The 25,344-nt window shown below is 38.9% G+C and overlaps 1 long non-coding RNA gene across 4 annotated transcripts in view; it reads right to left on the bottom strand.

The window, feature by feature from the left end:
• LOC139229313 (uncharacterized) overlaps positions 1-25,344 on the bottom strand; it is a 42,728-nt gene that overhangs the window by 15,713 nt on the left and 1,671 nt on the right. For all 4 annotated transcript variants that reach the window (XR_011587703.1, XR_011587705.1, XR_011587702.1 and 1 more), the window contains exon 3: positions 25,072-25,166. This is a non-coding gene — a long non-coding RNA (uncharacterized lncRNA). The remainder of the gene's footprint in view (positions 1-25,071; positions 25,167-25,344) is intronic.

Genomic DNA, 25,344 nt, shown 5'->3' with positions numbered 1-25,344 from the left:
TGCATGCCAACTTTCAATGAGTGATGAACCATGACACCCAGGTCCCGTTGCACCTCTCCTTTTCCTAATCTGCCGCCATTCAGATAATATTCTGCCTTTGTGTTTTTGCCACCGAAGTGAATAACCTCACATTTATCCACATTATACTGCATCTGCCATGCATTTGCCCACTCACCTAACCTGTCCAAATCACCCTGCAGCCTCTTAGCATTCTCCTCACAGCTCACACCGCCACCCAGTTTAGTGTCATCTGCAAACTTGGCGATATTACATTCAATTCCTTCATCTAAATCATTGATGTATATTGTAAAGAGCTGGGGTCCCAGCAATGAGCCCTGCGGCACTTCACTAGTCACTGTCTCCCATTCCGAAAAGGACCCATTTATCCCAACTCTCTGCTTTCTGTCTGCCAACCAGTTCTCTATCACGCCAGTACATTACCCCCAATACCATATGCTTTGATTTTGCACACCAATCTCTTATGTGGGACCTTATCAAAGGCCTTTTGAAAGTCCAAATACACCACATCCACTGGTTCTCCCTTGTCCACTCTACTAGTTACATCCTCAAAAAATTCCAGAAGATTTTTCAAGCATGATTTCCCTTTCATAAATCCATGCTGACTTGAACCGATCCTGTCACTGCTTTCCAAATGCGCTGCTATTTCATCCTTAATAATTGATTCCAACATTTTCCCCACTACTGATGTCAGGCTAACTGGTCTATAATTACCCGCCTTCTCTCCCTCCTTTTTTAAAAAGTGGTGTTACATTAGCAACCCTCCAGTCCATAGGAACTGATCCAGAGTTGATAGACTGTTGGAAAATGATCACCAATGCATCCACTATTTCTCGGGCGACTTCCTTAAGTACTCTGGGATGCAGACAATCAGGCCCCGGGGATTTATTGGCCTTCACTCCTATCAATTTCTCCAACACAATTTCCTGCCTAATAAGGATATCCTTCAGTTCCTCCTTCTCACTAGACCCTCGGTCTCCTAGTACATCTGGAAGGTTATTTGTGTCTTCCTTCGTGAACACAGAACCAAAGTATTTGTTCAACTGGTCTGCCATTTCTTTGTTCCCCATTATAAATTCACTTGAGTCTGACTGCAAGGGACCTACATTTGTCTTCACTAATCTTTTTCTCTTCACATATCTATAGAAGCTTTTGCAGTCAGTTTTTATTTTGTCTTCGCTAATCTTTTTCTCTTCACATATCTATAGAAGCTTTTGCAGTCAGTTTTTATGTTCCCGCAAGCTTCCTCTCGTACTCTATTTTCCCCCTCCTAATTAAACCCTTTGTCCTCCTCTGCAGAATTCTAAATTTCTCCCTGTCCTCACGTTTGCTGCTTTTTCTGGCCAATTTATATGCTTCTTCCTTGGATCTAACACTATCCTTAATTTCCCTTGTTAGCCACGTTTGAGCCACCTTCCCTGTTTTATTTTTACTCCAGACAGGGATGTACAACTGTTGAAGTTCATCCATGTGATCTATAAATGTTTGCCATTGCCTATCCACCATCAACCGTTTAAATAGCATTTGCCAGTCTATTCTAGCCAATTCATGCCTCATGCCGTCGAAGTTAGCTTTCCTTATGTTCAGGACCCTAGTTTCTGAATTAACTGTGTCACTCTCCATCTTAATAAAGAATTCTACCATATTATGGTCACTCTTCCCCAAGGTACTTCGCACAACAAGATTGCTAATTAGTCCCTTCTCATTACACATCACCCAGCCTAGGATGGCCAGCTCTCTGGTTGATTCCTCGACATATTGGTTAAGAAAACCATCCCTAATACACTCCAGGAAATCCTCCTCCACTGCATTGCTACCAGTTTGGATAGCCCTATCTATATGTAAATTAAAGTCGCCATGATAACTGCTGTACCTTTATTGCACACATCCCTTATTTCTTGTTTGATGCTGTCCCCAACCTCACTACTACTGTTTGGTGGCCTGTACACAACTCCCACGAGCGTTTTCTGCCCTTTGGTATTCCGTAGCTCCACCCATACCGATTCCACATTATCCAAGCCAATGTCCTTCCTTACTATTGCATTAATTTCCTCTTTAACCAGCAATGCCACCCCGCCTCCTTTTCCTTTCTGTCTATCTTTCCTAAATGTTGAATACCTCTGGATGTTGAGTTCCCAGCCTTGGTCACCCTGGAGCCATGTCTCTGTGATGCCAATTACATCATATCCGTTAACTGCTATCTGCACAGTTAATTCGGTGTAGAAATGTTGCAAAGATAAGTGAGAAAGGATTAGAAGATTATATCTTCAGATGGTAGATTCAAAGGGCGTAATGGCAGAATCAGTCATACCTGGGCTAGTTAAGCAAAAGATTAGACATATTTGGAGATTACATTTAGGCTTGTTTTGGCTTTTTGAAAATGTAGTACAGACTGTATTATGACATGAGAAAGGCTTAATTAATGGGGCTGAATTTGTGGCACCTACGAGGTGCGCACGTGTCCATAGGGGCCACGCAAGTTCCAGGTTTAGGCATGCGCTGTGCATGCGTTAAAACCCGGAACTTGCGATCGGTCAGGAATTCTTTTGACAGACCAAACGAATCCCCTGGAAACGGGTATTTGCTGGCGGACAGTTGGGCTATTTGCTCAGCTTCTGCTCAGCGTATGCAGGTAAGGCTTGTTTTTACCAGCGTATGTGTTTTATAAAATAGGAAAAAAATTGTATCATTTATACATTAAAAACCCTGTGCAATAAGGTAACTTTATTTTTTAGCCTCATTGAAACATGTAAATTTATTTTTCAGAAAATTACATTTTTGTTTTAAATATTTAATTAAATGCCATTTTAATTAATTTTAGATATGTAATTTAAAAAATATATTTGATGTGTAGAGGTATTTTTTATGTGATCTCTTTCATAGTTATGGGAGTTCCATACATACGGATTCTTCATAAGCATGTATGGGGATTCCCTTATTTGATTGGTTGGGCAAGCCCACATGATCCCAGGGCATTTGCGAATCGCATGCACCCCTGGGATATGTGGGTCTCCACGCAAGTCGACATGTAGAGTCCCAGGAGCGCAAATGGCCGAACCTCCGTGACCATCAGGTAAATTCATAGATTATTTGCAGGTCAGAGGCATCCGCCCGGGAAGCCTCCGACCTCAAATTCAACCCCTTAATTATCGAAACGAACTTTACGGATTTGGAATTTCACGATTATGCTATAAAGGAGGGTAAGTGGCGTTTGGTTAACACAGCAGGAGGTTTGCAGACCTGGAAGGTACAGGACCGTAGATATGGCAAGAGATTTGTTAATGCCAAGGATTTGTTCAGTCGCCAAAAGCCCTGGTAAAGGTAACAATGAACTGCTACTATGTTTTTCTTGCTCAGTTTTTTAAAATGCCCCCCAACACCACCACTTTTCTCATGGAGCTAATTGTTGATATTCTATGAATCCAGGCAGCCTTCCCATACCTTATCCAACTAGCCAATCTTCATGTGTGAGCCTTGACAGTGAATGTCAGCATGCTGTTCAACTGTGAGGGAAATCACAACCCAGCCGAGGAATCAAATCTCGAACCTTTCTGTTCTCTATGACTCAGTAATGCGCTACACCGTGCATTTCTCACTGACCCTTCAGGGAAGCCTGCTGCTTCATTGCACAATTGATTTTATCTCTTTGTTTTTATTTTTATTTATTTGTACCTGTCTGAGAACACGCAACACATGTCTCCACAGGAAAGAGATAAAGTAAAAGGCAAGTAAAGGGCTGGTCACTGTTCGACTCCTATTGGCTGATTCCAGAGCTGCAATGGCAAATGACTGGGAGCACGACTGTCCCTTTGACTTCATCTGGAAGCATGTGAGTGGGAGGATAAAAGATATCCCCAAAAATGGGAAATTAACGTGGAAATGAAAATAAATCTAAAATGTATCTATGGTAAAAGCTCAGTTAATGCAGTAATGCGAAAAAGAAACAGCCTATGTCAATAACTGGCAGGCAAAGTAGGCATACCTCTGGACAAAGGCATTCAATCTGTGCCAATGACTGGATTAATAGTCATGGACCTAGTGCCAATGACTGGAGAAATAGGCATGACCCACTGCCAATGACTGGATAAGTAGAACTTCATAATTTGATAAGCGGAAAACATTAGGTGTAAAAGCATGTGCAACAGACAGTCGGACATGTCACTCCAGAGGGCTTAGGAGTGACATTTAGAGGAGTCCAGAGTCCAGACATATTCTACCACCCTGGTCTGCCAGCTGCAGGATCTGACGCTTGCAACGAGATACCGATTAGAAGTAAAGAATATCCATTTCAGCAACGTGTGATTGCATTGGGCCAGTCACCGTAACCATGGGAGTTACTATAAGAAACAGGATAATACGTAAATAATGTGAAGAAACTGCAGAGACTCCCTCGCCTTCGTTTGAAAAGACGGATTCTATACAGCGGTGAAGCCAATTAAGGACAACTGCGGCGGATCTAGCAGGAAATGAACACCGGAGGGCTTCACACCCCAGCGGGTTTAAACGCACTAATTCCACAGTCTCAAGCCATGTACACTCTGCAAAGGGCAAATAAAAAAAGAAAAGCATTTTAAAATAAACAGGAAACTTCCAAAACTGATCCAGTGCAAAAGAGAGCGGAAAAAACAATTTCATATGTTTTCCATCTCATTGATTCTGTTTGTGATCTTTCTGCAAAGGGAAAATTTCGTCCACGACCTCTATGCGACATAATTTAAGGTATAATTTGTTCTAGGTGTATTAAACCCAACAGAATCATTCGTACCTTTTGCACTAAAATCATTCTGGGAAACAAATCAAATACCTTAAATATTTTAATACAAATCGCACTCATAGTTTTTTTTAAGTCGCTAAGATTAAACCCCAATGCATTAACTATTTGTTGGGACGGTGGAACATCAACATCACATGCTAGTCTAAAATAACACGGAAATTAGCTTTTCTCGGGATCATATTTTTTAAGGAGGTATAAAAATATCAACGTAAAAATGTAATATATTCTTCAAATAATAGTCCATTGGAACACAAGTCAATTGGCGAATTATGTTGAATGTAAATAATAAAATTCTGAATTGTATAGGTAGGGTAAACGATGAAAACATTTGTGTCCGAATTTCTGTAACTATTAACTGGCGCAAATGCCTACCCAAAGATACCAGTTAACCCACATTAGTTTGCTTAATAATGTTGACTAGATGTTACGGAATCATTTTGTCATAAATCAAAATAGAATGCAGCCAGGGTAGAGCTGAGAGATTGCAACTTCCGTTAGTCTAATGTTTGTAAATTCTAACCATATAAACACCAACATCCAGTAAATCGCCTTCACAGCAGTCTTATTTTCCAGAGTAAATCAATACCTACTTACACCGAACTTTTTAATTAGATAATACATGTTTACTCCCTCTACACTAAAATGTTGGTACCACTACATCTTTAAATTCTTGTTCAGCGTTATGGTAAATCTGAATAAATTATTATTGGAGACGAAATCGAATTACATTTTTCTAATAGAACAGAGAATTTGAATTTGTGATAATAATGGGTGCAGTTTTGGAGAGTAGGATCGGTACTCGATTTTAACACGCCCTTTTAGTTCAAACTGACTTAAAATATCAAACTGTTTATATTCTGGATAGATTGTGTGAATGGGGGGCGGGGGAAGGAGGGACACGCTTCTGACAGGTTGAAGTTCACTTTGAAACAGTCCAATCCTGTTTGCTGTTAGATCAGAGTGAAATCGGTCCATTTTAGCAGAATGAAGCCTTTAATACCCCCTCCCATCACAACCAAAAGTGGATATGTTTAATTTGAATCCACGTTTACAAACATTAAGTGACCGTGTTCACAGGCTGTCAGATTCGCGTTGGTCAAAGGTCGATCTTTGTTGTTTGTTGTTTCAATCGCTGTGTAATTTATTTTTTAGTTGCTGCTGTTTATTTCATGTCAGTTGCGGAATCCAAGTTTAATAAATGCTGGCGGGAACGCTGTAGAATTAATCATAATGACTGGGAATAAAAAAGTTCTAATTCTGTGAATAGTGCTGAAGGAACTCCGTGATGTACAAGTCACGTTTTAACTAGTAACATTATAACTCGTAAAACAATTATGTCTTCCAGTTTGTCCCTCCTCAAAGATTAATCCATCAAACCGAATGAAGAGATGGGGGACAAACATTTGAAAATGATTTAATCTGCAATTAACTGCATTCGTGTATTTCCTGCTACACTGAAATAATTTAAACTTACCCCCTGGAATCGCGGGTCCTCTGTATTACCTGAAGTTGATTGTACCTTGCTGGCTGGATCCTTTATTATATTTGAAATCGTTATCCTTGTTTTCTCCTTTATCTCTTTTGGCAAGTGATTATTGTTGGATTGTGACTTTTTTTAAATGCACCTCGTTTCTCTTTCCCCCTCTCTGTCCTTTTATCCTTCTGTGTTTTCTCTTTTTTCTTTCCCTCTATTTCTTTCTTAGACACTAATCAATTCTTTAAAAATGTGACCCTGCAAAAGTCTAACCCGTCATAATAAATATGAAAACAGATCACCACGAATTGAAATTAATTGGCTTTATATTAAAGGATTAATCTTTAAAAGTGTGAATGTCTCTCTTATCCAATTCTTGGACTCATATCAATTTAGATATGAATCTACTGCTAAGTAAGGGGCGTGTTTGGTTTGATGCTCATTATATTCTCAAGCATCGGGTCAAGCAATATTTCGAACAAGCTTCATATGTGTTTCATTCCTACCGACTGATAAATCTGATTAATGTAAAAATTCAAACCGAGTTGGTTTTACCTTTTGCAAAATGGACATTGCCAATGGGCGAGTATCTCATTAACATATCTCCCGCCTGTCGTAAGTGACCTCTGTGTTAGTGCATATACCTCAACGGAGTTCTAAATATCGGTGTAGGTGAGGGATTCGCTCAGCCGTTTGGCAAACATATTTATTTACAAAACATACATTTTATTCAAGTAATTTTACCCCAATTATTTCACCTTGAAGAGTAGGACCTAGAAACTCCTGTAGTAACTATAAACCATCATCCTGGTGCTACTATTCCCAGTTGTATTTAGTTTTTTCTCAACCAGTACTTCCACGAGACAAAAATATGTAGGTAAATAACTACGGCGGTGTTGAAATGCTGGGATAGTTGCAGTGTTGTGTGAAATGATTTTTACACTAACAAAATACAACTGGTCACATTTAAACCCCTCTCATTCTGCTCCCAACACAATATGAGAGTTCAATGCGACTCCGACAAGAATCACCTCTATATCACTGGCACGAATGGGTCAAGTAGGGCGGCATTATTCTTTGTTTAATAGCTGGTGTATTCAACTGGCTCCATTTAATGAACCATGTTCAATGTTTGATACTGTTTATTTGTAAAATGAAAACTTTTTTTCTGAAAATAAGTGGCTTTCCTTTACATTGTTCCTTTTTCCGACTGCGCTCTCTACTTTTTCTTGTAGCCATGTAGTTTCTGGTTTGAAATTGCTAATTAAAAAGGCAGTTTAACTAAGCTGCCAAAATAATATGTAACTACAATGAAACAGGTACCTCATCTGGCATCTGGCCCAGGAGCAGAGACAGATGTGACCAGCAACCCGTCTTTCTCCTCCCCCATTCACCAAAACCCTAAAAGTTCGAAAACCTTAACTTCTTAAAAACACTACGAACTGTCAGCAATGAGTTCCAATCAAATACATACAGAAATGCAACAGCTAAAATGATTAAATCAGTTCTCATTGCATAAGAGGAAATGTAGATTTCACGCAAAAAAATCAGGCAGTCATAAATTATTAAAGCTTTTAAGCGTTTCCAATTAACACTTCTCATGTTGTACATATCGATATAGTTGCGATGGACACTAGGTCCGGTAATGCAGTGATTATTTGTCAATCTCTGGGAGTTTGAGACGTAAGAGAATAAACACGAGAGGGATCATTCGTTCAAATAATTTACAGAAATTTCGCTCGGGCTATTGATTTATTTGCTCAAATAATATTAAATACGTCCAGTTAATGATCAGTATTTTGTTAAACGAATTACACTGACTATAATTGTAGATCCCTAATTGTATGGAATTAAAATAGGCTCCATTTAGAATTTAGTTCCAGGAGAACCAGGGAACGATTTTCTACAGGTTATTTTAATGATCGTGACGTCGTTAGTTACGTTATGGCGGTTTAATCTTAATTAAGTCACCCTTGTTAGCCAGTATTAAATCAAGACAATATTTTGATTTTTTAAGGTAATTGTTGAAGAAAATAAAACATTAAACCAGCAAATAGCCAAATGTTTTCTGTTTTCCTCGTTAAGTCAAAGGACATGGACAGATGTGTGGCTATGTGTGTAAATACCATGAGTCTGTTTGCATGTTCATGAGAGATCTTTAAACTGTGAAAGTTGAGTCTGTGCGCATGTAAGTCTGCGAAATCTATGTGAATCTATGTATGTGTGAATGTATTTTTGTGTATGCGCGTTAGTGTCCAAATGTGTGTGTATGCCTGTTTGAGGCGTGTAATTGTATATTGTGATTTGTGTGTAACTCTTCCAGTGTGTATATGTGTGTGTAGATGTGCATAAGTCTGCTTGTGTGTTTTCGGTGTGAGTACGTATATATGTAGTATATACCAGTCTGTATCTGTGAGTAAATGTGTAGGTAGAGTAAATCTGTCGGTATAATAGTGGGTGGTAGAGAGATAGGATTCGAGTTGTTCTGTTCACATCCTACCGCAAAAATAAAAGTGGACCAGTATATACATCTGCTAAAAAAAATTGCATGTATAATGTACCAATTTTCTAAAATGTACAATTAACGAGACAAATTAAGAGGTCTAAGAGTTCTGGAAATATGTACATCACTTGCCTTGGAAATAAGCATAACGTTAAAGCAATTCGATTATCCCTTGAAATTTATATTAACAGCTGACCAACACTCTGGAAACAGCATAAATAGATCTGTCTTTTAAAAGTTTAGAAATAAAGTTAAATATCACCAGCCGATAGAGAGAGCGACACGCACACACGTAAGGAATTATGCGTGCATCTATATTTTTAGCCAGGATACACCCAGTCCCATTTGAAAGTGATCATTAATAATTAAAATGATTTACAGCAGAACTATTGGACAACTAGCCATCGTCCATTTAATGCTCCCCCAATCCCTTTTAAACTGTTTTGAACGTGCAGTTATGATATTTTCTAACTGATGCTGTACAAGTTTTTTTAAAAAGCACTTGAAATAATTTCTAAAAGATTGAGCATTGGGGCCATATGTAAATTATCAGGTCTGGATTGTGGTATTCACCCATAGACACAATAGACTGAAATAAATATTAGCATCCATGTACAAAATATCGATTCAATTATATTATCAGTCAATTTCAGACATCCTTGAAATGTAGCTCAATCTCTGGGGGAGGGGGGGGGGGGTCAGATAAAACATTCCCTGGCTAATTATAAGCATTTTATTAATACAAGTATCATGATTTTTCTGGAAATACTTTGAAGACATTTACCTGGGTTAATTTAAAAGATTCTGCCAGGTACATTGCAATGATCGATCAATGAAAACACAAAGAAGTGCTGTTTCTCAAACATAGGCAGATGAATGGGAGGGGATAGGGGGATACGAGCTAAATTACAAAAAGAGAAAAAGGTACACCCAGATCCTTAGGTAAGCAGTTTGTCTATCAAACGATAATGCGGCAGGATTTTAGTGTGTGTTTGTTTTAGCGCCCCTAATGAGGTTGTAGTGAAAACATAACCCACTCTGTGAAGTGAAAAGGTATACGCTGTTTGTATTAGTAGTTATATTATGAGCTAATACATACGAATGCAAGCATCCTAGAAATAGCTCCGATTGGCGTGGTCAGGCTGAGAGATCGTGAACCGACTGTAGGGAGACACAGTGATATGTTGGGTTGTACAATGGCTCCTTTTAAGGATTCAATATTTTCCCTTTCGAGGTGATAAGGGAATTTTACCTCACCCCGGGGAGGATAACTCAGGTGCAGATCTCAAAGGGTTAATACGAGCCCTCTAGGCAAGAACAAGCTATTAATCCCCTGGGGTTTTTTCTTGGGACACGACGTTTCATATCAAGAGGCTGTTGTAAATGGACATAGACATCATATCCTCTAATATGCCCATGGACTCGAAATGTGTTGTTTAAAATATTCACACTGCGTTCGAGGCAGCTCAGGAGTTATGGAGCTATTTACCGTTGAACGGTATTGTTTCACTGACAAGTGTACTCCTTGTTAACTTTCACAGAAACAAATTGGTCTGTACTTTATTTCTTAGAAATGGAAGGAACTCGTCCTAGCCAAGGAGACTACAGTTTATCCCGAGATGGGATAGTTCTATGAAAGCTGCACCCCGAATCCTTACCCTCAAGAACCCTATTTACAGAACGTCATGTCCTTAGCACAAACAATGATAGATCAGTTTGTCTGTACAGGCGTGTTCCACTGAGTCAGGTAAGACTGTCTCCTGGCCGTTCTCAAATGAAGTCTTTACTCCCTTGGGCATTAACAAATTATCACTCTCACCCGCATTGAACCCTCCCCTATTGTTGGGTTTATTTTAAATTGAGAGTCTGGTCATTAGTGCTCCAGTTTTTAAAAGATGGTTACAACTTACAACACGTATATTTTTCTGCCAATGTCTATAGGCTCTCTGGTAGATAATATTCAGCAGTGCTGACAATAAAATAATTATGGAACACATTTGAAGGAGTTTCTGAGCCAATCCAGCGAGGAGATTATCACAAGAGATTCAACTCTTAATCCAACGTACTTTAGTAACTGTGCTTTCAAGCACGTGTTAATCCAGCACCTTCACATTGAAGCTCGGCAACTCCTTCAAAATAGTTACCCTAGTTATCAGGACCCACTTCTTTACGAAAAATAATTAGTATTAAATCAGAGAAACAAAACAGATTGTAAAATTAATGATAATCCTTTGTGTGTTTATGTTAAAGTTCCTTTTCTGAAAGGTTGTAGAATAGTCAAGTCTTTGGAGCTAGACAGGTTTGAACCGGGGCTTTAACTCTTGCAGTCATCGCCTCAATGTGTCTATAAACTACGATTTTAGTCATATTTAAAATGAGAGAATATCATGCTGAGTGTGCCCAAATGTTGTACATATATCTCTTTTTATTGAGCACGGTTCCTCAGTCGCCCCTTTTCACTCTTTTAATCATCCGGTTACATTTTGTGTTTTTTTTTGCCGGTTACATTTTGTGCAAAAAAACTGCCCCGTTCCCCAGGTGGCACGATTGAGTTGTACTCCAGTGAGGTTATGAATGGGGAGAGTGAGCTGCGGATCCCATTCATCGTATCACGCAAATGGATTAACAGTATTGACGTAACAAGAAGCAACTGAGAGATATCAGTCCGCATACAAATATTCTCACTTTAGGACCATTCTTCTTGACCCAGGGTCACTGCCAAAAAGTAGCTTGGGGGCGAATCCTCTTGTGTCTAGACACTTTCTCTACAAGTTGCATATTGTCTCAGGTAGGAAAGGAATAAGCTGCAAAAGAATTGCTGACATGTGCCTGCATTAACTTCTCTTCAATAATAATACGATCTAATAGTTTAAATATAAGACTAATATTTTAATATTCTGGGTTAGTATTTTAATTTATAAAATGTTGTAAGTCAATCTGTCTGTTGCAATGGTACACGGTTAAACCAACCTGAAGAGCGCTGTTTTGTTAAGGAACAATAGACAGAATCACAGAATGTGAATCGAAAGTCCCGGAATCTCTGATAGCATCGCCGAGCACAATCTCCAAAACACCTCCCGGTTTAAAAAAATGAATTTGATTTATTCAGTCTCCATAAAGCAGGAGCTTTGACTCGATCAGCTCCTGACATTAACTTGCTACACCTACTTTGGGTCCCCTTAGGAAAGGGCTAAGAATTATTGTTACAGAACATGTTACGATTACAAGGCAATCCATCAGAAGACGTTTTCCCCTTTAACCGAAATGTTACAGACTGGTAATCTCGACAGTTTACAGTGGGGCATAAAAAAATGTTGAAATAGTATAATATTCGTCATTTTCATATAATTTGTTTAATACATAGAATAATTTACATAGGATTACACAGGATATACGACACAGAAACAGGCTATTCGGCCCAACCAGTCCATGCCGGCGTTTATGCTCCACTGGAGCTGTCTCCCGTCTTTCCTCATCTAAATCTACCAGCATAACCCTCTATTCCATTCTCCCTCATATGCGTGTTTAGCTTCCCTTAAATGCATCTATATTATTCGCTTCAACCACCCCTTCTGGTACCGAGTTCCATATTCTCACCACTCTTTGGGTAAAGAATTTAGGGCAATTATACATCGTGAATCTGTCAACTTGACTCAAGAAAACGATCTGGTGTACTATCACATAAAAATTAGCTTCTTTGTAAAATATGGATGCTGCAATAATATAGTTTTGGCTTATAAACGGCATTACAATATATCACCTACAAAGTAGCTTCCCCTAGTTGAACCAGACGCCACTTTGCATTTCATTTCTAGAGTAAATAGCCTGACTGCCTTCTAACCCACCTCCAAAGCAGTGGGAATGTTTTAAATAACATATTTCCCGACCATGGGCATATTAGAGTAAATTAAATATTTGTCATTTCGTTTACAGTAAAAAAAAGGCCGAACACAGGGATGACCCAGCTCCCTGTGCTAAGGGCTCTATTCGGTCCGATATTATTATTTCATAAAAGATTTATTCACTCCTCCTCTGCTATTCTCTACCTCTCGTGCCCGAGGTAACAACATTTTTAAAGGGGTAAAAAAAAGAGGTGTTTCTAAAATCACGTGACTCTCTCATCTAGCTTCCCTTGAAAGATTAAGACTGTGATACGTGTCCCTACGGGTCGTTTGATTGATTACATCATCCTAAGGTCACTTCTACTTCTGGTAATTTTCTTTTTGCCCCGGGGCTCTGCATTCGCGCATTTTTATTGCACACTTTGGAGACGTGCAGCTTCGTTGTTTTAGTCGTATGGATTAATGACTTGAGTGCAATGAAGTGAAACAGGGACTGCAATGGCGAACTGCCTATACAGCCAGGACATGGGTCTTAAAGTGGCAACAGTCACCCCTTTTCGCCCTCTCTGAATTTGGAGTATTTGTAACGGTTTAAATATTCCTTTTAATACAAATGACAAGCGCACGTGGTTCATTATCTCTGACCACCTTGAAATATTAATATCACCAAATATAAACCGTCTCCCAAAAATATAGGGGAATATTTCTTTCAAACATAATCGGAAAGGCCAGCACAGCAGTAAAACATGAGGGCTGCACAACTAATACATATTACTGCATCCAGAAAAATACAACCCTATGGTGATGTATCATATTCATTTAGTCAAAGATCATTACAAATAATTACATATAATGTATCGCAAGATCTTATAACACAGAAGATTTATATTTATATAACTGGTTTATTTCTATGCTTCAATATTTGTGGTCTCCAATAGTAAGATGTGAGAATACAATGGCACGTTATTAATGGTTTGAATATATACCCAAAGATGTCAAGAATAATGTACCTTTAAATGCATACTATCCTTGATAACCAAAGGCTGCTGAGTTTTCAAGAAAATGCTGGTCCTATTCAAGCTTTCAAAATTAAATCTGCTTATATTTATTACCATTGAAACGATAATTTAAAAAGTCAAAAACTACAAAAATATCTTACCAACACATATAATATATATATGCATATACACAGAACACATACACATACATTCATACAAACATACATACGCACACGTGCACACCCACGTATACAATAAGCACTCATTGTTGTAACCGTTGCACCTTGGCCGCAGTGACCAAACAAAAACAGAAGTAACACAGAAACGTTGGAGGAGATGCAGCCTGGTTAATGTAGGCTGCTTGTAAACACCTACCAAAGGGGGCACTCAGGATCCGCCAAGTTCAAGATTTGATGCTGTTCCAAGGGGCGGTCCCGTCCATTTATGAAAAAAAATCCTACCCTACATCTGTCTCCAAAACCTTCCCCTCACAATGTATATACAGCTCCTGAAAAGTGACTGGAGACAGATCGCTTCAAATATACAACAACAGTTATTAAAGTTTCATTTCAGAAAAGATCAATTCAAGATTACAGTTATTTAAATATATTTTTCACAGCAATTACTGTGATGATAGATACAGGCTGAGGGTGGGGGAGGGGTGGCTCAGTTGATTCCCAGATATTCAACGTGAGTGCAAGAAATGGGAGCAGAGACAAGCGAAATAAATACATTTGAATTTAGCTAAGTTCGGGGAAGAGTGACAAAGTATCACAAATCATGATATTAAAACATTTTGTAATTGTTACCTGTTTAAATCTGAAACATTTCAAGAAGTTATTTGGGAAATGTCAGAAACGTGTCTTAATTAAACCCAAAACAAAGAAAAGTTAAGGGACAATGTTTTCGGAATGAAATGAAATGAGCTGAGTGCGATTGCCATTTACATGAATTCTGAAAACGTCTCAGGATCTCTTCGCTCGAACGTGTTCAGGATTTCTGGCCGAGAACTTTAAATCCGCCCGAAGTTTGAGACAGGATGGAAACACTTTCTAATGTCAAATGCACCAAAAGATTTTATCACGTTATATGGACACAGCATCTACTCGTACCTCTTTGTCTGCCTTCCTGTGTCTGTCCATATCTGTTCGTTTTTCTCTCTCTCTCTCTCTCTCTCTGTGTTTATATATTTATATATTTATTTCATGTCTATCTGATTACTTGTGTGTGTTCCTCTTTCTTTCTGTGTGTCCATCTGCTTATCTATTTTTCTGCCTCTCCCTCACCCTCTCTCCATCTATAAAATTTTAAAAGAATGTATATTGTGGAAACAAAAGACAATCAGTCAAATTAATAGAAACGCACAAAGTAGAGGTCACGGTGTAAAATCTGGTGCTGTCCAGGGCGGGGTGGCGTGGACCACAGTGATCAGGTTGATAAACTGTAATGAATACAGAGGCACCTTTCATTGAGATGCCTGGGGCAATTCTATCAAAAGGCAACGCCAAAACACGCGACACTCCACGCCCTGGGCTAGAGTCGGGCTTCACACACTAGACCTGTGTCCTAGGAGGGGAAGGGGGCTCTGCCTTTATGTTGTCGCGTTCCTGAATATAAGCAATTTGTTTACCGTTGTGAGTGACAGCCTTCTCCATTAGTTAGGGGCTGCAGGCGCTGTCCCGTATTAGTGGATAAGTTTACAACACTCTCATAGGGTAAGCGATGCAAAATGAAAGGATACTGAAAGGGGGGATACTGTATCAGACCGGAGAAATGAGTGCCTTTAATGACGAGCAGCACTCCATCACTCCCTCAAAATATAAATACTCCTGAACCAATATTGGGTGCTATGTTGTGAGACAATATATTTAGAATATTGACTACTTTTTTCTGATATATCTAAAAAAAAACGAGTCCATCTGCTCCACACCAGCTTTTAAAAAAATAGAATCGTGTATTGGAGATCATTCTCCTGCTCCGTAATACCATAAGTTGTTCATCAATGACTTTCTGTTGTTATTCCACAAAACAATCGATTATTTAGATACTTCATTGTTTTGAAAATAATTACTCATTCAATGGTGTATAGATTGTGTTTAATGGGACTGCTGTTTATCTCGATGTTGTTAGTGACAGGAATCTTCACTGGAATTATATTAAATGTGGAAACAATATATTAACAGATATTTTTGTAGTGAATTTTATTTCTAGTGACTCCACCCCTATTCAGTGGAGTGCGTGAATGTCTAATTCAGGACGGCAGTTATACATTTATTTTTAAAATCCCAAATTAAGTTTAATATATTAATAAATATATATATATATATATATTTGAGAAGAATTTGGTTTTAATATTGGCCTGTTACTGATTTCCTTTCGAAAGAACTTTCTGAAAAGTTAAATGAATCTTTGGTACCTTACTCTGGATTTATTCTGTGCCCAGTCCCGCCGAGCGCACAGTATTGCGGTAATTTCCCAGGAACAAACAACCGAATCCAGTGCAGGTAAAACCTACCAGTTAAAGCTGACAAATTGAGTCTTAACGTTTCGCAAAGTCTAGCGCTGCTACATTCCAAAGTGGATCTAGTTAATTACAATGACCTAGCAACGCTGGAATAACGCTGGACTCCGTCCTCCTTTTTTCGTTCGCTTTTTAAAGATATTTATGCAAGAATAAAATTGTTAATAAAGTACACATTGTAAATGAATCGAATTATATGTTCCATTGTAACCAGCGGGGTTTTAAATTCTGACCTGCTAACCCATTTGAGTTGAGGTTTATAATGAGTGGCATTTTAGTGCAATGAAAATTAAGGATTAATCTGAAAGTAAGCAACCACTTCTAGCATTCAAGGGCAACCATTGCATCTAAACAACCAAACTAACCTTCAGAGTGCCACGTGTGTCTGTTAGAAATTATAGCATTTAATAATTTACTAATTCACAATTCAACAGTAAGAGGAATATTATATGTGGAGGTTGTGAATGGATCACCAGTGCATCCGTGTAACAGTTTGTATTGATTTATCCGCTCCTCCCCTTCACACACAATCATTTTGTTGTCTGTTATAATTAATTGGTTTGCAAAAAGTATAACGGGATTTACTTGAAACAGAACTATTGATTTATACACCTATTGATGTATAGTTCAGCAATATATTGCACTCTGCCGTCTGCTATTCCATCTAACCTATGAAGATATATCTAATGATCACATTTTTCTAAATGATCACATAGATCTAAATATGCTGAGTAGCCCTTGTGCTTTCTCATGCTCCCTTTACCATTCCTTTCTAGTTTACGGCTTAGATGTGGCTGTTATCTGTGCGTTTGACCCCCTGCAGTGTTGCAGGCTGAGTCCAGCCAGTCCTGGCTCTCACTAGCCCCCAGCTGTATATCCTGATTGGGATTAGCGGTCAGACTTCTCATTTACCACAACCACAAAGGTCCTGAACCCAATTAATGGCTAATAATTACACTCTAAACCCCTCCACAATCCCTCCCTGCATCATTAGTCGGAGCTCCGGATATGAGAAGGATCCACTATGATCAAGCTCTTGAGTGACTTGATCCGTCTACCATCCTCATTATGCAGAGATGGAAAAAAAACTGTTGGTCTAAAAACTAGCCGAGCTTCTATCATAATAGCTGTGAATTGTGTGCACATATCACAAATGTAACTATTTGGGTGGATTTTTTAATACAGCTCTGTGGATGGGTATCACCCTCCTTTTTCATATGTGAAATGCAGCTAGACTCCACAATCGAGGAAAATATTTAAAGTATAAAGATCCCTCTTTGTGGCTATTAAATATTGGATGTGTCCTACATTTTTGGAAAACAAATGTCGGCTTGACAGCTACCAGTTAATGAGGAAACGTGCATAGCCTACTAACTGGAGAATATTAACCGTTAGCTGCAGCAAACCGATTTACCTATACATTCTGCATTCTCCAAGAAACGCCAGTGACCCCAAAGTATGTCCTGAACAAATTCAGTGAACTTCAGAAATACAGAATGTTACCGAGGGTATGGAGAAGGATAAAGGTAACTGGGAGCTACCTTCAAATGAATTCACAACACCTGTACTTTATTGTTGCAAACTCATTTCTGATGTGTCCATACATATGTGATACGTCCAGCATCTGTCTTAATTCAAATATTATTAGTGACTATCTAGAGCCCCTCGTCTACTGACCATCAATCACACCATTGGTGGCCGTTTACTTGGCCTTTACTCACCAATCCAATCTTAGCTATCTACCTTTTATCATAACAACATAAGAAATAGGAGCAGGAGTAGGCCATATGGCCCCTCGAGCCTGCTCCGCCATTTAATAATATCATGGCTGATCCAATCATGGACTCAGATCCACTTCCCTGCCCACTCTCCATAACCCCTTTTTCCCTTATTGGTTAAGAAACTGTCTATCTCTGTCTTAAATTTATTCAATGACCCAGCTTCCACAGCTCTCTGAGGCAGCAAATTCCACAGATTTAAAACCCTCTTTTTGAGAGAAGAAATTCCTCCTCATCTCAGTTTTAAATGGGCGACCTCTTATTCTAAAATTATGCCCCCTAGTTCTAGTCTCCCCTATCAGTGGAAACATCCTCTCTGCATCCACCTTGTCAAGCCCCCTCATAATCTTACATGTTTTGATAAGATCACCTCTACTGAATGTCCTACCATCAATGACCATCTAGAAACCACACATTGGACTGTCCTGCCTTTAGTTATCATCTCTAAACCCTGCATCTACTGATCATACCATCATTAATGACCATTCATAAACCCTGCATCTATTGACCATAACAACAACTTGTATTTATATAGCACCTTTGACGTAGTAAAACATCCCAAGGCACTTTACAGGAGCGTTATCAAACATAATTTGACATCGAGCCACATAGAAACATAGAAAATAGGTGCAGGAGTAGGCCATCCGGCCCTTCGAGCCTGCACCAACATTCAATAAGAGATATTTGGGCAGATGTCCAAATAAGCCAGAATTGAAGGAGCACAGATATCTCAGAGGGTTGTAGGGCTGAAGGAGATTACAGGAGATAAGGAAGGGTGAGGCCATGGAGGGATTTGAAAACAAGGATGAGAATTTTAAAATTGAGGCGTTGTTTAACCGGGAACCAATGTAAGTCAGCGAGCACAGGGGTAATGGGTGAACCCTGTCTCTACTGACTGTTCCATTATTAATAGCCATGCTGAAACCCTTTGGCTGATGACCATCCCACCATTAGTGACCATTCGGAAGCCCTGCATCTACTGACATCCCACCACTGATGACCATCTACAAAACATGCAGGTGGTAGCCATGCTGCCAGTAGTGACCATCCCATCATTAATGACCAATGCATCCATGCCAGAAACTGCATTAATACTGGCCATCCCCATCTTTGAATATCTACAATGACTCTATGTACTCACCATCTCATTAGTGACCATGTGCACGTCTTAAATATTATGAATGTTGCTACAGTTATGTTAGAATCGACACACCATACTGATCATGGGAATTGTACTAAATTCTTGAAAATGGTCGATTTAGGCTGACTCAAAAGCCCGATGAAGCCCGTTTGTAAATGTGTCACATTTTATTTCTTAATGCTTGCCAAAATTGATAATATATCACAGAGAGCAGAGAGAAACATATGTTTAAGGAACTAGAGTAGGATTTAACATGAGAGGCAGCAAATTGTAACACGCTATGTGTAGAAATTCTAAACTCTCTGGAACACTGAGATCCAAACTCAAATGAATAGGACATTTTCTTTTCATGTGTTTAAACGTTATCAGTTCAATTTTGCCCTCTGCAGTTTGCACCTTGATCAAAAACAGTCTATCTGACCATCACCCCCTCCCCCCCCCCCCCCCATACTGGCGACTAATTTGCAACAACCTTTGATTTGCGAGTGGTATATTTTGTGCCTGAATGGGTGCCCATTGTTCAGCATTATAAGGCTAGTCTGCTGAGGACAACTACAGGTGGAAGAAAGAAAGAAAGACTTGGATTTATATAGTGCCTTTCACGACCACCGGACGTCTCAAAGCACTTTACAGCCAATGAAGTACTTTTGGAGTGTAGTCACTGTTGTAATGTAGGAAACGTGGCAGCCAATGTGTGCACAGCAAGCTCCCACAAACAGCAATGTAATAATGACCAGATAATCTGTTTTTTTGTTATGTTGATTGAGGGATATATATTGGCCAGGACACCAAGGATAACTCCCCGCTCTTAGAAACATAGAAACATAGAAAATAGGTGCAGGAGTAGGCCATTCGGCCCTTTTAGCCTGCACCGCCATTCAATGAGTTCATGGCTGAACATGCAACTTCAGTACCCCATTCCTGCTTTCTCACCATACCCCTTGATTCCCCTAGTAGTAAGGACTTCATCTAACTCCTTTTTGAAATAGTGCCATAGAATCTTTTACGTCCACCTGAGAGAGCAGTCGGGGCCTTGGTTTAATGTCTCATCTGAAAGACAATGCAGGCTCCCTCAGCACTGCACTGGAGTGTCAACCTAGATTTTGTTGCGCTCAAGTCCCTTGAGTGAGGCTTGAACCCACAACCTCCTGGCTCAGAGATGAGTGTGCTACCTACTGAACCACAGCTGTCATGAAGACAAGAAGAAACTGTCTTGTAATCTTGTGCGAAATGCATATCAAATCTTAAAGAATATAAAAGGGATTCCTTACCTTAGGATAAAATGATTTGGGGCCTGTGTCTAACGCCAAAGACATGTCCTGGTTCCTCTATCTGAAGTGTAAAAGGGAGCATAAAGTTGCAAAGGGACATTGATAGATTAAGTGAGTGGGCAAAACTGTGCCAGATGGAGTTCAATGTGGAAAAGTGTAATGTTATCCACTTTGGACATAAGAAAGATAGATAAGAGTATTTTCTAAATGGTGAGAAGCTAGGAACTGTGCAGGAGCAAAGAAATTTAAAGGTCCATATATATAAAATAATAAAAACTAGTGGACAGGTACAAAAAGTAATTTAAAAGGCTAATGGAATGTTAGCCTTTATCTCAAGGGGTCTGGAATACAAAGGGGTGAAAGTTATACTACAGTTGTATAGAGCTCTGGTTAGATTGCATCTGGAGTACTGTGTTTAATTTTGGCACCACATCTCAGGAAGGATATATTGGCCTTGGAGATGGTGCAACATAGATTTATCAGAATGATACCGGGGCTAAAAGGGTTAAATTATGAGGATATGTTGCATACACGAGGCTTGTATTCCTTTGAGAATAGAAGATTAAGGGATGATCTAATTAAGATATTTAATGTGTTTAAAGGATTTGATAGGGAAGATGATTAAAACCTTTGACTGATACTGTGCAATCTGAATCTGGTGGGCGGGGTGGGGGGGGGGGATTACATAGAATATATGGCACAGAAACAGGCCATTCAGCCGAACCAGTCCATGCCAAAGTTAATGCTGCACTCGATCCTCCTCCTGTCTTTCCGCATCTAAATCTATCCACATAACCCGCTATTCCCTTCTCCCTCATATGCATGTCTATCCTCCCCTTAAATACATCGTTGCTATTTGCTTCAACGATTCCCATCACTCTTTGGGTAAAGAATTTTCTTCTGAATTCCCTATTGGATTTCTTGGTTACTATCTTATATTGATGGCCTCTAATTATGCTCTTCCCTACAAGTGGAAACATTCTCTCTGTATCCACTCGATCAAAACCTTTCATAATTTTAAATACCTCTACTAGGTCACTCCTCAGACTTCGTTTTTCAAGAGAAAAGAGTCCCAGCCTGTTCATCCTTTCCTGATATGTATACCCTCACATTTCTGGTATAATCCTTGTAAATCTTCTCTGCACTCTCTCCAGTGCCTCTATATCCTTTTTTATAATATGTTGACCAGAACTTTATGCGGTACTCTAAGTGTGGTCTAACCAAGGTTTGATACATGTTTAGCACAACTTCCCTATTTTTCAATTCTATTCCCTCTAGAAATAAACCCCACTGCTTGGTTTGCTTTTTTATGGCCTTGCTAACGTGTGTCACAACTTTTAGCGATTTGTGTATTTGTACTCCGAGATCCCTTTGTTCCTCTACCCCACCTAGACTTGCACCCTCCAAGTAATAAGTGACCTTCCTATTCTTCCTACCAAAATGTAATACCTCACATTTATCTGTGTTGAACTTCATTTGCCAATTATATGTCCACCGAGAGAGACACTCAGAGACCACTACTAGTCTCCGCTGCATGGACAGTCTGACCTCTGCTTTAACACTCAGACGAATATAGCATCATATTCGGAAACAGTTAAAGATTAGGTTTTTTTCCCCATTTTCCTCTGGGTATTGGGACGGAGAGAGAGGGAGGAGGCTTAGTGGTGGAAACATGGGAACATAGAAAGATAAGAAGGATCACGAGGCTTTAGGCTGATTGCAGATTGTCTGTAATTTCAGTTAATAGATTTTGAAATCATTTTTCAACCTGAGTTAATTTTGTTCTGAGATTTTAATCTCTGGTCTATAGTAGATTAAGTTGCGTGAATTATTTCATTATTCTCTATGAACGTTCCCCATTTGTCTTTTGAATCAGCATATTATACCTTATCGGTAAGAGATGCAGTTAGCACATGTCTATGTGTAAGTTTAATTTTGCCGAATAATTTGACATTCACATAAATGAGACAGTTAAAAAACAAATTCATAAATACAATGGAAATATTGGATCAAGAAAGCGGAAACGAGTGGTTTTTGACAGCTGAACCGGTAAAGAACGTCTGTCCTGCGGACACTCAGTACGAGCAGACCTGCTCGTCCTCAGCTCCCAGAGAGCAGGCAGCAGCAATTCCTACATCTAAACCGATTTTATATATATATATAATTTCAAAATATCCTTGATTCTGGAAAATGTGTCTGTTTAAATGGAGCAGAAAAATATTCCCCGAAGACCTTCATCAGCAACTGTTTAACGCAATTTAATTACCAATTGACACAATTAGAGGATGTAGAAGTGGGATTTCTAAATGCCAGACTCGGTTTTCCAATTAATAATCCTAACCCGATTAGCAGCTGCAACTCTAACCCTTATTACCAAGACATAATCTCAATCAGACAGTGATCCGTTATACCCAACAATTTTATTTTCAAGTAGAGCTGTGAAGTTTGCTTCTAGATGAAGGGTTTGGAAGCGAAGTGCAGTTACTGCTTAGGTTCTGTTCTGACCATTTCGTTGCTATAGAGGAGAGTTGATTCCCAATTACATTTCCACTCTATGTGGATAAACGGGATGTGTCAGTCGTGGTCACAGCAAGAATAAACCATGCTGTAAATTCACCTGCACAGGCCTTTCTTTAAAACAATCTATTTCTCTCGTTTATAACAGGGAACTACTAAATGCATATTTATACACACACGCACATAATAAATATTTACCTACATATTACCAGTGGCGTCTCCAGGTAGCGTGTCATATTACATCCGGTGATTTCTGCATAATTAAACCACAACCGGGTTGAAACAGACTCCCCGGCTAGATTATACAAGAGGCGACACAGTCAGATTGTTGAGTCAGGTGAGGGAGTCACGCACTGTATACATTTCATATATCGATTTTATACAGAGATATTTGGCTTCAACCTGAACAACTCCACCCACACAGCGATTTTGTAATCTGTACCTTTACTACTTGCACGCACTTAATTGTCCACATTAAGGGTTAATTCACTGCTTTATATTTATCAGAGTAAGGAATTTTGTCAGGGGTATGTCATTACATTCTACAGATCTGCATAGACCGTAATTGCCAATGTTACCGGACAAAACGTTGCATCTCACTTAAAATCAGCTAAAGACGACCGAGAATCATTACACAATTGAAATTGACGAGTTATAAAAAAAACTGAAAGTACCTGTACGAACGTCTCATCGCGTGTTGCGTGTGATAAGGATTACATTGTGATATATATTACTATGGAGATTAATTCCTTGCATATAACCATGATCTAAAGTATTAACAATGGACACTGTGTGAGGTAGAATAGAAATAGTACGGGTTATATTGAGACCGTGGTCTTTAACAAATGCTTTCTCAAACACATTTTCGACCTGAATTCATTCAACTTTAATTAGTATTATGACCAAATTAATTCAATACTTTCCAACTACCTATTTATTTCCAACCTCGATTTTTAAAAACATCTTGTTACTGTGAATACATCTAGCAATTTTCTATTGCATTTTACTGAACGAAATGGTGTTTTATAGTTGCCGCTCTGTGTGATATTCCTGGTAATTAAAATTTAAATTTATTGTGGAAAATAAGTTGAATTAGTGGGTGATATTTTCCTTGGGTATTAACAATGAATCGATGTGTTTATTCCTTCATTCAAATATCTCCCAGTGTAAAAAAAATAGTTCGATTACACGTTATAGACCAGCACACAAGAGACCTCTGTCTCTTCTGTGCGCGCTTCCGATTGCTGGAGAGCAAGTTTGGCGGTGTTTGTAATATACTTGGAATTGTAAATTGCAATCCCGCGTTTAAATGATAAAATAAAGAATGCGCCAAATTTAACTGTTATACCTAGGCCTGCAAATTCATAAATAATATTTATAGTAACACTAATTGTGTATGTGTGAGAGAGGATACTTTGTATACACACTATCAAGTCTTCTAAGCTTCTGAAAATAAGAGTTTACTAGTTAAGAGGTGTCCCTTCCCTCGGAGATATTTGCCCCGTGTTTATTTCGTCTGCATTGGTGTATTTTATTAGATTAATTTTAGCAACAAAGAGAACTGCGCTGACACTCAATTGTCGGTAGGATTTGTAGAAGGGGTCCCACACTGGACACAGGTTGTGACACAATCCTACTTTAAAAAAAAATAAGATTTTATTCCGACTCGCAGTTACGAATTTATATCATGCTATTGGAGTGGATTGCCCGAGTGTGCAGTTCATTTGCAAATAGCTCTTTCGTTATAATTATGTATTGCCTTTTCTCCTTCTTTAAAATCTTACTGCTTCCCCTTCGCAGGCTCCGGTGAAACTTTACTTAAGGGTTTACTCAAATACTGTCCATTGTGGAAAGATCAGTTTTCTATAAAATTAATTATAGTAAAACATTACCAATTAAAAAAAAATCAATATATAGCAACAGTAAATCTCACCCAAAGAAGCATGGCGAATCTAATACAGAATTTGAAATGTCTTAAGGTGTGCACTGAGAACTCCATCCTCCAACCATCACCTCAGCTTTGTATCTACAGCCCCACCTTGGCGTTATGTGTGCATGTTATGCTACACGATCTATATTTACTATATCTAGATATGAAACATTTGCCATAAGGAGCTGTTACAACAAATGCAAACATACTCTAGCGATTCTCAGAAACCAAATTAGAAATGAACTGGTAGAATGTCTTGCTCTGTGAAGTGCGTGTGGTAGTCAGTGAAGAAGTGAATACTGACCATGTAGCAGTCTTCCAAAGACCCTTCACCCGCTGTACAGCCCGAAACGTGGCGACTGCATTGTGTCTCACCCCTGAAGTTCAAAGACATTTAGTCTGACAGAGGGATAGAAACATGACATTAATATAACTAAACCCCCTAACCAGATACCGAATACAGAATTATTAACATAGATTTTGCTTGTTCGCTTTTTTCAAGATCCAAGTGATTCTTGGATTTTGTAACTGTTTCAATTAAACTAACCATAACTATACTAGCTACACTCTGAACGTA

This window comes from Pristiophorus japonicus, chromosome 18, assembly GCF_044704955.1.
Source record: "Pristiophorus japonicus isolate sPriJap1 chromosome 18, sPriJap1.hap1, whole genome shotgun sequence".
Taxonomy (NCBI): domain Eukaryota; kingdom Metazoa; phylum Chordata; class Chondrichthyes; family Pristiophoridae; genus Pristiophorus; species Pristiophorus japonicus.
This window is presented reverse-complemented; position numbering and strand designations above follow the sequence as displayed.